General features: G+C 39.2%; 1 pseudogene across 1 annotated transcript in view; it reads right to left on the bottom strand.

The window, feature by feature from the left end:
- Positions 1-10,541, bottom strand: part of LOC309961777 (acyl-protein thioesterase 2-like) — a 53,878-nt pseudogene extending 43,337 nt beyond the window's left edge. The window contains exon 1 of the transcript in view: positions 9,976-10,541. The product of the transcript in view is annotated as an acyl-protein thioesterase 2-like (transcript). The remainder of the gene's footprint in view (positions 1-9,975) is intronic.
- Positions 10,542-14,074: the final 3,533 nt, after the last annotated feature.

Genomic DNA, 14,074 nt, shown 5'->3' with positions numbered 1-14,074 from the left:
CAACCTCTATAAGAATAAAATACATTCTGTTTTATCCAGACTTCTAAACAGTCAGCCTCATGATTGGAGGTAGCAGCCCAGGTTAGAAGACTTGGCGTTTCATCAGACCCATAACCTATTCTTTGGACTGCCCACTATTTTAAACTGTTTTGTGACAGAAAATATCACGCAGGTGTAAAACAAGGGAGTTAAAAGGTGCTTTCACTCACTTTACATTATGAATTCCACCCAGTGAAACTGTTCACTTCTGCTCTTTCCTTTTAACATCATCGTGACTTTCTCATTTCCTCGGCTGCGTTGGTAGGTGTTTTGACACTTGACACTTGTAAAGGGAGCAAAAAAAGCAGAATTTTCTATATAGACATTTCTCTGTTTTCTACTACTGCGAAAGAACTCTTCTGAAAAATCAGATGTTCTGAGTAGAGAATTTTCATACATGTGGTAGTAATACATTTAAATAGGTGTACCACTAAATCTAGTCTGTGTACAATGTAACATTCTTTGTTGATCTAAAAGACTCTTAACATTCATGACAGATGTTTGGAAGTACTGGTTAATAGTGCAGTCTAGCTGATTAAGTGCAACAAGACATTTTTACTGAGTGCCAAGGCAATAATGGTACCCAGTTGCTAGATTGCTAAAATAAAGTGAGTTATTGGCCCACATAGGTATTATCTAACACCTGGATCATGCTGTTTCTCATACATAGAAAAATCATTAGCCTAATGAGTTAGGGTTGCTTGACACCTTATATACACAGGCTCATGCATTTAGGTAAATTACCTCAAAGATCTGGAGACTGTCTTCAGTAGAACAAGAAAATGTATCTGCATCTAATAAAGTAAAGAATTCTGGTGCCATGAAGTGAGTAATGGAAAACACTTTAACCCCAGCATTACACTCCACCCTCTGTCCTACATTCTTACATGAGAATCACGAACACTACCCCATTCTGTCACCCATCCCTCCCCTCCCAGCATCCCCATTGTACTCTGCAGTAAAATATAATTGATTTTTCAGCAAAAATATAATTGATTTTAATAATCAGGTTTTTGTAACTATTTAATGAAAATAGCATTTTACAGCAGTTTTCATTAGTAACAATGTATGAGCTCATAAAAGTGAACTAACATGTACTGAATGGCCACTATGTGTCTCCACTCAGGTAGACACTTAATATACATTACATGCAGGATCTCACTTAACATCCACTGAAAATCTGTAGGGTAGTTATTAATTCCATTTTCCAGACAAGAAAACGGAGCCTCTGAGAGTACTATGTCCCTGGTCACATAACTGGTTATCAATAGAGCTAAAATATGAACCCGAGAGATTCTCATAATTATTTCTGTCCTATCGTATTCTCACACACATATGGTAAATTAACTAAAATAAAGTATAATTTAACCTACCCTAAACAGTTTGCTTGGTTTACACTGTAAAGTCCATAAATTTAACTGTGTAAAATTTGTTACAAATACACAGATTGGATCAGTGTGGCAGGCTTTCCTTCCTGGCATTCCAATCTACTCAAATTGAGTTGAAATGTTACTTTGACAATTACTAAGGTAATTACCACCACTTCCCTGGTGGTGGTCCAGCGGTAAAGAATCTGCCTTCCAAAGCAGGGAACGTGGGTTCAATCACTGGTCGGGGAGCTAAGATTCCACATGCTGCGGGGCAACTAAACCCTTACGCCACAACTACTGATCTCTTGCGCCTCAACTAGAGAGCCCGCGTGCCATGAACTACCGAGCCCACGTGCTTTGGACCCCGTGCGTCACAACTAGAGAGAGAAAACCCGCCTGCTGCAACTAGAGAGAAGCCCGTGTGCCACAATGAAGAGCCCGCACCGCATTCCGCATGCCTCAACTAAGACCTGATGCAGTCAAATAATAATAATAATAATAATAAAGAAAACAAATAAATTTTTAAAAATTACTTAACATAGTATGAAATAAAATGTAACATTTTCATAAATTTTACTCCTTAAACAGAAAACTGCAAAATATAGAACTCCAACTCCCTGCGACATATAAGGCTGTACTGTGTTTTTAGATATACTTAGTGGAGTATTTTGAGGATTTAAACAGCACTGCCCAAAGCAATTGAAACTGATCCTAACATACCATAGTTATGTTAGTAACTAGTTAGGTATTTCCATGTAAATGATGCAGCTGGTTGGCACAGATTTCCTTTGCAAATGTCTTCCTTCAGATCCTATAGACAGCTGAATATTTCTCCAGATTAAAGTAAACAAATTGTAATGCCTTTCCTTTTGTCTCACCCCAGATGGATTCTCCCAAAAGAACAAAATCCAAAACAAAAAACAATAGTACCTCCTGAACTCTTGTTAAAAATATGAGTTTTAGGGCTTCCCTGGTGGCGCAGTGGTTGAGAGTCCGCCTGCCGATGCAGAGGACACGGGTTCGTGCCCCGGTCCGGGAAGATCCCACATGCCGCCGAGCGGCTGGGCCCGTGAGCCATGGCCGCGGAGCCTGTGCTCCGCAACAGAAGAAGCCACAACAGTGAGAGGCCCGTGTACTGCAAAAAAAAAAAAAAAAAAAAAAAAAAAAAAAGTTTAAAAAAAAAAAAATATGAGTTTTAACACCATTAGCAAAAAGTGACTTTTGAGAAGCAGTTGAGCCTTTGTGGCTCCTAAGCGTTTTCCCTCTTTCGTTCTTTTCCTATTGTTATTTGTTTTCCTTCAGCCTTTGGTTCACCTGCTACCATCCCAGGAGTTACCCTCTCCTTTGGTTGCTATGTTAGAGACAATTTTTTATTTATTATTCCTTCATTAAATCAGATATTTATGAATGTACAATAATGTGTATGTTTAAAGCTACCTTTTCCCAGTATAAGTTAAAAATGTGCATGGGCACAAGCCACCGACACACTGCTACACATGGGAATCCTTGAGATTTCTCTCATGTTTGAATGGTTTGTAAAGTGATCTATGGTGGCTATTGTAGAAATGAGGATCTAAGGATCGCCACCTGCAACAATGAAGAAGAGGTGAATCGGCTGGGGATTATTCATGTGTACAGTCAATCCGTGAAAACCAGCAACTGCTGACAGTCTCAAGAAATAAGAATTAGTCTAATGGCAGTCAGGCAACGGACAATGAAAATTAAACAGAGTCTTTGGGGAAGTGGTTTAATATGCTCTACCCATCCTTCAAATCCTGCCTTGTTTTTGTGGGAATCTATGCTAAGGGGGAAACAGTACATTTCTGTAACTGAACAGGACCCTATGAGGTCTTCCCCAGACAGAACCCCCCTCTCCCCCACCCAGTATCCTCTGCTTTAGCTCCTCTCTGAAGTACCTAGATAACAGTATTTATGCATATTTTCTGAGTTTTTTTCAGATGCTAAAAACTACCACCAAGTGGAAGAAATTAACTACTTGATGATCTTGTGCATGGAGTCACCAGACTTTCTGGTGCCTAAGGATTGATAAAGTTAACTACCCTGTTATCTCAACATCAACCAGAGGATTGTGCACTAGCTGATCACATACCCAGGGACATCCCTCCCTCATCTGGCCTTTAAAAATGCTTTGCTGAAACCCTTAGGTGAGTCCAGGGTTTGGGGGCACAAGCTACTCGTTCTCCTTGCATGGCCCTGCAAGAAACATTTCTTGGCTCCAAACTCTGATGTTTGGGTTTGTCTGGCCTCACTGTGCACTCGAGCACACAAACTTGCATTCAGTAACATTTCCACATGTATACCCTTGCGGTTTCTCATACCTGAACATCTATTGAGATTGAAATACTCCATTCAGTAATGAGAAGGTAAATATGAATGACGTATGACTTTTATCCTCAAGAAGTTCAAAATCTATTGGCCAAAAATGGAAAGATCTTAAACACAGGATGATAATGTTTCTGAGGGAATTTTTCTTTCTTTTTTTGTCTGTGTTGTGCTTTAGAACTAGCCCAACTCATAAAACTACTTGTCGGTTTTCCAGGATCATGCAGATACCAAAGCTAATATCTCAGTATTGATGACATGTTTCTGTAGAGATTTACAGTTCCTTTCCACAAACAATGCCCCATTTGAGCTCACAGCAGGCATGGAAAGTAAGTAAAGCAGCAGTCATCCACATTCGAGAAACAAGTCAGAGGAATGAAGTAACTTCTTCAAGGTCACACAATTAAACTATGAAAGTCAGGACTCAAACTATTTCAGGTTTGTTGGTCTAATGTTGTTTTCATTCTTTCTTTTGATACATACCAATTCTTTGAAAATTTTCTTCAATTTTAGATTAGAATCAATAATTAGATCTAAGAAGCTAATAGTTAGATTTAAGATTGATACAGAAAATAACCATGAATAGACCACACATTTCCCATTATTCTAGCTTTCTCTAGTCTCAATTTTCCTAATCACTTTGAGAGCAGTAGAATGGTACGGCAGTATTGAACAATGATAAATTGGAAGAGGAAATGTATTTACTGAATTAGAAAAGGAAAATCAGTAGGAAAATGTTTTACATGTGCTAAGAAGCCTTATTTAAAAGAAGGGGTTAATTTGGACATAAATAACTGGAGGTGTTTAAGGTTGTGCTGAAATTACCCTAGTAAGACAAGGGAGAGGAGGCTATGAAATGTTTGTAGGAATGGAGTGAACTGAGAAAACAGGTAGAGCCAGGCTAAGTGAGTAGAGGATTTTCCTTGTCCAGAACCCAGATGATACAGGTTCCCCTCAGCATTGGCATGCTTAAACCTCCCCCTCCACATGATAAATATGTTATAATAATAAAATAAATAGTAAATAAAGCAGAGCAATGCTTAGCCTTGCTAGCTCCACTGTAGGGAAGGATTAAGGAGAAAGTGGTGCCGAAGACAAGGGATGACATCATACAACTGTAAGAGATTTCTTCTTTTCTGTGCCAGCACATTTGTTAAATCCCTAGACACCACAGGTCAACTGGATCTCCTACTGGCTTTATCAGTTGATATATTAAGCTCAGGGTTTGGGGCATCCACATTGTTCTTCCTACTTCTTCTACAGGATTGTCACTGGGAAGAACCTCAGGACTGGGAGAAGTCTGGACAGCTTCATGGGTTTGTCACGGGTTATGAGCAATTGTGACGGCAGCTACCTGCAGGTATCTCCCTGGATCTGTTGCCCCCAAGTGCACTCACAGGGTGAAAGGGATTATAAGGCAGAGTTGACAAGGACACCTCAAGTTGAATATCGCCCCTATACTGTAGAAACATGTGTCAACTGCCTTTCCAGGCCACGTTTGTGTTTGTCTAGTGGTCCAGAGTCTGTAATGGAAACCATCACAGAGGTGTTTAAATTATCTACAGAAACTCCTGTGACATTGATTTTACCCTTTCTGTGAGCCAGAGTTCAGCAACAAAAACCTTTGCATGAAAGAGCTGGAAAAAATGTCAGAACTCGAAATGTCTCCTGGTCAATGCCCTATTTCCTTAGCAGAGAGGGACAGCTTTGCCTTTGTCTATTACCAGATCCGTCCTTCAATTTGAAGCCATCTGTTCCATGAACTTCTGAGACTTGGGCCAAAGGAACTTTAAACCAAGAAACCATTTCACCAAATGTCAGTCAGAGAGTCTGGCATCTGGCTAAAACCTAAAATCTCAGAACGTGAGGTTTCAGAAGGCTGAAGCCTTCTCTGGAATTTCACAAAGTGTGGTGTGCACTTAAAATTTTATATTTATTTTCTGTTTCTGATTAAAAAATAATTTGATGTTTATTATAAATAGTTTAAAATGTAAAGAATCAGAAAAAGAGTAAAAATGATTCATGATCACACCACACAGATATAACTACTATTACCATGTTGTTGTATTTCCTCGTCTCCTTTTATATCTTGTTTGTTTTAAACACTTAGCATCATATTCTTTATACTGCTGTGTATATCTGCTCCTCCCTATGTATTTCCTATGTCCCTTAATAGTGAATTAAAATGTTAATCTATCATAGGGCAGTGCTATATTAATCAATTCTAAACTGATATAGATTCCAGTTTTGACGAGTATCTTAGAAAATGTCTTTGTTCATATAACACTTCGTGCATCTTTGATTTCTGCCTTAATTTTTTTTTCTAGAATCACAATGACTATGACAATGATCAATGAATATGTATAAAGTTCTGAAACATTTGCCATATTGACTTCTAGAAAATTGGTACTCTCTCAAAGCAGAGTATGTGGAGAAGGGGCTCTGTCTCATTGTATCCTGTCAACAGAATACCCCAGGTAACTGAAAAAATATCCAAATATTATTATTTTGAATTTTCATTGCTGAAATCAATCATCTTTCTGTTTCTCTCTCCCTCGCAGTCTGGTCTCTTAAATGCTGCTTTCTTACAACGGATAATGAACATAAATTCTGTGAAGCCCTGTTCCACAGCCTGCCCTAACCTGGTCCATCTAGGTCTCATCAGAGGAGTTTGTCCAGATCTCCTCTGCCCACTGCCTGGTATTTCAGCACTTCTCAGGAGGGGGAGGTGCACGCATGTCAGTGCTTGGTGACACTCTTAATCTGATCACGTCGAAAGCATATACAACCAAAATTTCTCAACATTTCTACCATCTTGTAGTTCTCAGTTGTTGCAAGTTTCCTCCTAATTTAAAAAAAAAAAAAAGTCCTATACATATCTTCATTTGTACTACTTTTAGTATTTTTATACTTTTCATTTGTACTTTATTCCACCTTGAAGGATTCAAGTTGTGGTGTTTTTGTTTTGATAGATCAATCAGTACTTTCTCCCCAGCCGCCCCGCCCCCGCATACAAAGCAAAAAGCAAATTCAGCTTCCCCTGAGGTCTTGCCCCATGAGCACCCCTTCCTTCCTCTGGAGACCTCTCCTTCCCAGAGGAATCCTCTCTTCCAGACATCTACTCTAACCCAAGTATATTCTCAGCTAACCATGACATAATCCCCCGAAGTGTTAGATGTCAACCTATGCATTCGCTGAATCGCTCATGCTGTGCTTCCTTTCACTTAAAGGTTTTAAGAGAAATTAAAGAAAGATAGCAGCTTTCCAAGATCTAAAAGAATAAAGCTTTAAGGATAAGTAATGGGGAAAACACTTTGGATCGGAGAGCCTTATTTGGCGCTCCCTCAGAACTTGCTTCCCATTGCTGTCTTTTGAAAGACTGTTATTTTGCCCTGAAGTGTAAATTTGAATCCCAAGTATATCTTCAATTTTCTTAGGCCCTCAGTTCCATAATTATTTCGTTTTTACAAAGTATCTTCTTTCCGCATAATGGCTAACATTTGCAGTTCTGCTTCCTCCTATTGCTTTCAATTTGTGAGGAAGTTCACTGCCTACTAAATTGGGCCTGCTCTATGAACTTTGCCATAAGCTCAAGCTCATAGCATTTTCAAACAAGAAGGGACCTTTATGGGATCAGATGAACTGCAAAGACCTGAGGTTCTGAGAAATTAGTCAATTTACAAGACAATGCAGGTGATTGATGCCCTCCAACGCTCAAGCCAATGCTTCTTATTACAATCATATCATTTGCTGTGTTGTTATTATTGAAAACTTCCTGTGAGATATATCTTAAAACCTCTTCAAGTGCATTTTATTTCACTTCTATTATTATCATAGCCTCACATTAACCTTTTCCTTTGTAACCAATCCTTCCTAAAAACTCACCCAGCTCCTGTGAAAAGGAATAGTTCCTAGATCGAAAATAAAAGCTACAAACACACAGGTGCAACTGCAGATGAGTCAAAAAGCTAGCATGCTGCTGCTGCAATCCTCCTCATCACAATTACATTTTCTCTTCATCATGTGTTGTGCACCTGCTTCTAAGGGATGGGCTTCCAGGAACGCAAATGATTCTTCATCTGAATCCACATTTATTCAGCTTAATGAGCTATATGTATATGCTAATCTCTGAAACATCATACCTCAAAGAGGCGTGAGAACATATATATATACACATATACACCAATATATATTCATTATACATATGTATATATATTTCAATAAAAAGCAGAAGTAGGAAACGGCAGGAAAAACCTAATAGTTCAGTAGCGTGGTATACAATATGATGGCACGCTTGTTTCTCCTTTGAGCAGAGAGAATAGAGGCGTTCAAAACCAAGAGTAGCTTTCCCCTTGGGTTAAGATTTTTTCTTGTATAAGGCACAGGCTTTTAGTCTTAGCAGGTTTTCCTGGGACTAAAAAATGAAACACGATCATTGTCTTTTATGACAAATCATTCCTGTCCTGTTTGACTAAGCAAGGAAATAACATCGTAAGCACCAGGATCACAAATGGAGGAAAGCTAAGCTGCTTAAGAGGAAAGGTCTTGCTTGCGGCAGCAAGCCAAAGCATGAGACCTGTGCAGATCCGACGCCCACACCCTCACCTAAGTAAGAGTGGGACTATCTTGGTCTTCAGAATGTTGGCAAGGCAGGAGGGTGTCCCACGTTTAAAAGGGACTGACAGGTAAATGACTTCCACTCCTCCAAGGCATGGGAGGCTGTCTGGTTCTCATTGTCATGGCTTCCGCCCTTAAAGAGCTGAAGTTGGGACAATCATGGTCTGACCTCACTGCATCTTTCACAAAGAGACAACTGTGCTGAGTCTTTTTATAGGTTACTGTGTTTACACAAGGTCAGTTCATTTAACTTGAGGGATTCGTTTGGGAGATTTAATTAAGAAATTTATAAATCAGTAATTTGATTATCTTTGCCTGACTTAGAATAAGGCTAACTCTGACATAGTATATGCGTGTCTTAAAGCAAGACTAATTCTTTTTTTTTTAACCTTTATTAAACTGATTGAAATAGATTACTCAGAAAGCAAATTCTGAACCTCGGTGTACTGAACCTAGACAAACTGAACCCTATTTTATGAAATTACATCTTTTACATCATTAAGGAATACATTAAGAAATATAATATGTAAATTATAATCGAGGGATTTGGGAAGATAAAGCACTTACAATTTACTGAGACTCATTTAAAGACAGAGGCAAATGGGTTCGAGTTTAGTTCTTCATACCACAAAGATCACTTACATCAATAGAACTCAGAAGTTTATAAACTGGTTCACCTATGCTATTTTCTTTGACTCTGCCAAATATCCTGTAAGTCATCTACAGAAGGCATTTTTATTTCAATTTTAAAACTATAAAAACTAAGGCCAGGGAGGTTCTGTGCCCTCCGGAAGTAAAGCCAATTGACATACAGTGATTTTAACTTACATTGAAGCTTATTGCTTCTAAAGGCAATTCAAGTTTAAAAGAAACAAAAAAACAGAAAACCATCTTATCCCATTTACAATTATTTCCCAAGTTGTTGGTGCATTCTCACGTATATGTATCTCCTTTATTTGATATAAATTCTTACAGAGCTGAGCTGGGAATATGTCTTACTCATCTTCATGTCTTCTCTGCTCCATAGCCTGGTAACTTGCATATATTGGGGGTCAGGGCAGCTCACCTCAAATTATGCCTCAGTGGCATATTGATTATTTTGAATTAGAGTTACATGGGAAACAGCCATTGTAAGAAGGGAACTCTAATCTTCCTCTGTTCCCTTGAAATAAATCTCCCATGTGAAAGGTACCCTCGCTGTACCAGGAGGTAAAGATACAGCCTCATCACTAGAGACAGGGAATTCAGGACCAAGAAGCCTGTATAAACAAACCCTGTGACTTCTTCACTAATTTACTACCCCTAGCCCAAACTCTGCTTAGATTCTTCACTAATTAAGCACCCAAGCCTAAGTTTCTGTGTCTCGTCAATTCCTCACAAATTTATTGGTTCTGTCTAAAAAGTATAAAAGCTGCCTGCTTTGGCTACTTCTTAAGTCTCATTTCCATGAGACCTCCACAGGTACAAATTAAATTTTTTTTTTCTCTTGTTCATCTGTCTTGTGTCAATTTAACTATTAGAGCAGCCAAAAGAAGCAAGAAGGGAAGGGGGAAATTCCCACCTTCCTGACACACACATTAACTGATCTTGATAAGTTGGACTGTACCTTTAACAGGGTCCCAAACCATACGGGAACACTGGGGTCCAGGTCCCCATGACACTGAAGGGTGGTCAGGTCCTTGGCACTGCCGTTGGCTGCCTGGGGGAAGGCCCGGTAGGGGCAGAGGCAGCCAACAGCACAAGGCCACAGTGCCAGCCAGAGGGCGGGGGCAGGTGAGGGCTGTGAAGAGGGACAGGGCTCCACCCTGTGAAAAGCCTCCCAGGACGATCGATTGGCAGGGACCCCATTCTTCATCTCATGCTCAGTCAAGGCCTTGATGGTCTCTGCTGCCTTCTTAATGCCAGCCTCGTCCTTTGGGGCATCTGGACTCAGCCCCATCAAGTCAAACCAGGAGGGCATCACCATCTTCATGTTGAGTGTCGCAGGGGTCCGAGGGGCATGGGGACAGGTGTACTTGACGTAAGGGAGCCGGAGGGTGGAGAGGGCGTCAGCGCAGCTGTGCCCTGTGTCTCCAAGGCCATGTAAAAAAAATAACCGCGGCTGTTTCTTGCTCAGCTCCAGACACAGTGGCAGCATCCGAGCAGGGGCACAGACATGGTGTTACCACACATACACTGCAGGGCTCCACGGCTGGCGCCTCCACTCCTGGGGGTTTCAAGACCTCTCCGGAGATCCTCCTCTTTCTTCCGCCCAGACACACACTCTTCCCACTGTGCCGCCCTGCCTGAACTGAACAGATTTTTTTATCTTCACCTTCAAAGCTGAGCAAACAACCAAGGATTAACAGACAGCTGAAGAAAGCTTCTTTTGTGAAAGAAAAATAGCAGGAAAACAAACAAACAAAACCTAGAGGAGCCAGATTATACAAAGAAGAAAATGTTCAAAACCTGCCATTAATATCATAAGAGAAATTTGATTCATAAAACAAGAGCTTCTTGGTTTCAAAATTGCTACAAAGCTCCAGAAATCACCACAGTGTAGTAATGATATAGCATAGAGAAAATCCATTCATTTTGAGAAAAAGGTCAGGCAATCCCAATTGAAGAATATTCTACAAAATATCTGATCAATAAACCTCGGAACTGCTAAGGTCAAAAAAACAAAGGAAAGTCTGAGAAACTGTCACAGAGCAGAGGAGGCTAAGGACACATGATAACTAAATGTAATGTGATATCCAGGATGGGACCCTTCTGATGACAAAGGACATTAGGGAGAAAGTAGTGAATTCTGGATAAATTGTAGAGTGTAGTTTTTAGTAATATACTAATGTTGGCTCCTTAGTTTTGACCAATGTACCACGGTAACATAAGCTATTAGCAACAGAGGAAACTCAGTGAGGAGTATACAGGAACTCTCTGTACTGTCTTTGCAACTTTTTTTTCTGTGGATCTAAAACTATTCTAAAATAAAATGTTTATGGGAAAAAAAATGAATGTCTGACATGATATTCACCTAATGTTGAAAACGGTTATTTTTGGGGGGGCCGGAGGTTGGCATCTTATACATTTTTCTTCCTTTTTCTTTTTTAAAATATTTTTTACTTTCATTTATGTTCTTCTCTTTATTGTATAAATTCTTTATAATAATCATGTATTTTTTCAAAACCATAACCTAGTTTTCCTTAAAAACAAAACTCAACTGTTAGGATGCCCAGGTTTCTGGCTTGGAATACTAGATGGCTGGTGTTTACCATGGCTAACTATTACTGCACTAATACTACAAAACTAACCACTGCAAACTCAGTGGCCTACACTGAACATTTATTTTTCTGGGGCTTCATAAATTGGCTCTGATTGTGTAGGCTGAGCTCCAGACAGCAGATTAGGTGCAAGTCAACTCCCTGTGTCTCTCATTCTCCTTGGACCAGTATCTAACCATTAGTTTTGCTCATGGCAACTGGACAAGACCACAGGAGAATGAGAAGAAACACATCATGCTTCTCAAAGCCTTGGCCCCAAACTGACCACTTTCACTTCACCAACCTCCCACTGGCCTTCACAAGTCACATGGCCAAGCTCAGCGTTGATCAGGCAGGGAAACATATTCTACCCTCTTTAGTAGGGTAGTACCGCAAAGTCACGTGGAAAAGAACATGGATGCATTACAGAAAAGCCATGGAAAATTAAGTGCAGTGACTCAATCTACCTTAGTAGTGTAATTTAATGAGAGGAGAACAGTCATTCCCTACCTATGTTTTTATACAAAACAGGCATCAAACAACTGATTTTGTCCCTTATATGAGATCAAGGGTAGGAACCTGGGTAGTCAGCACCCCTAGAAGAATTAGCCCACTCCCAGAGCAGGTCCCCCCATCTCTTCCTCTGGGAGTGGTGATGAGAGTTCAGATTCTTCCACCCCCTCCCCTTACAAGAGAGCTTTAGGAGCAGCAGAACCAATATTGACACTGCTCCACTACGAAGCTTCCCATCAACAAGGATTTTTAAACTTTTAAGTAACTGTGGCTCTCTCCACATAGGCCCGCATCACTTCTTTCCCTTCCTTCTCCAAACATAACTCTTTTCACTTTACAAAGGTATTTGCCTAGGATTTTCATCTCAAGACAATAACTAAACTCTCTAAATGCTGATTAACCAATCAAACTCAACCTCAGTCACTTCCCAACCATGCCACTCTGGGAACATCAGTGAACATCTCTAAGCCTCTATTTCCCATTCTGTAAAAAGAAGCAGGTAACACATGCCCTTCCTTTCTCAAATGGTTATTTTGAGAATGGATACATTAATTCACTGGTAAGCACTTTAGAATCTCTAAATTGCTCTACAGCTACCTTATGTTCTTATTTAAAAATTAATTTGGGTCAGTCTACATGTTCTAAGAATTATTACAAAAACTTGATGATCTGATCAAAGGGTTAAAGAGAGGTAGGTTTTTTTTTTTTTCTTCTCTTGTCAAATATAATGAAGTGCAGAATTCGGTCTCATCAATTTCTTTGGCCTTCTTCTGACAGCTAACGCCACTGGCAGACATGCAGTAGGAAAAAGTTTTCAGGCTTTGCCCAAAGGAAGCCTGTGATGTTATTCCTAGGGTAAATTATTCAGCTTCTAGTAAGTTGCTGTGGAAATTAATATACAGCAGCATATTGCTAATAACTTAAATTTAATGTTTTATTGTTTTACATCTAACCTTATGTTTTTATTTATTAATAGGTATTTTGCATTTTAAATAAAGAAATGTCTTTCATTTTCATTATTCATTTAGTGTTAGTTAAACTGAAGGTTAGATGTGACAGGAGTGAAATTTTCTAAGTAATAATAGCGTGGGTAAAACAATCCATTAATATCACTGCATTAACTCCACAATTGGATGTTTGTTACAATCGAGCTATGTGGCTCTGCTATGGATTAGTTTTGTGTACAAAACTGTAGCTTTAATTAAATCAAAGAAGTTGCTAGTTATGCTTTATTTATGGATTTTTATGCCAGAATAAAACAAAAATAAGTTTCAGTACTAATAAAATATAAAAACTACATTTCTTTCATCTGTAATTTATATGTGGGTAACTGTAATAAGAAGGCATTAGTATTTTTCAATGCCTAGATAATGATGAATAGCTACTTGATTTTTTTTAACTCGAAAACAAAAGAGTAAATAAAACTATTAATGGCAAATGTAACAATGGATGATTTGCATAATATATATCTTGCTAAATAGAACTTGTGCCATTCACATATGAGTGGTGCAGATGGGGGTCGGCCTGTTTGATATTTTTAGGGAAAAAAAGAAAAAAGAAAAAATTGTTCCCCAAGGGTGTTAATTCTGTTATTGAACTCTTGAAAATAACAACCTCCATAGCCCAAACACAGCAATTAAAGGAATCGGCAGAGATATAAACCAAGGCAGAACAAAAGACCCAAAAGGAGAAGGGTGAGCCCAGTGGGATAAGAGAGAGCTCAGATGAAGACAGGCGTTTCATGACTCTTGCCACAATTACAATAGGCCACTGACATGAAGCCACAGAATGCAACCACTAAGCAATTACTGAGGGGTATATGTGTACATCTACATTTCCCTTCCAGTTGTCAGCTTCACAAACGTTTTGTCTGCAAGAAAAGAAAAAACACAGAGAGAAAATGTAACTGCAATGTAGGGTAGAAAAATTGAGAACTAAGTTTGGACAGTTAGA

This window comes from Leucopleurus acutus (genome assembly GCF_964270905.1).
Source record: "Leucopleurus acutus genome assembly, chromosome: 5".
Lineage (NCBI taxonomy): Eukaryota > Metazoa > Chordata > Mammalia > Artiodactyla > Delphinidae > Leucopleurus > Leucopleurus acutus.
Note: the sequence above shows the minus strand (reverse complement) of the source record. Positions and strands in the feature narration are given on the sequence as shown.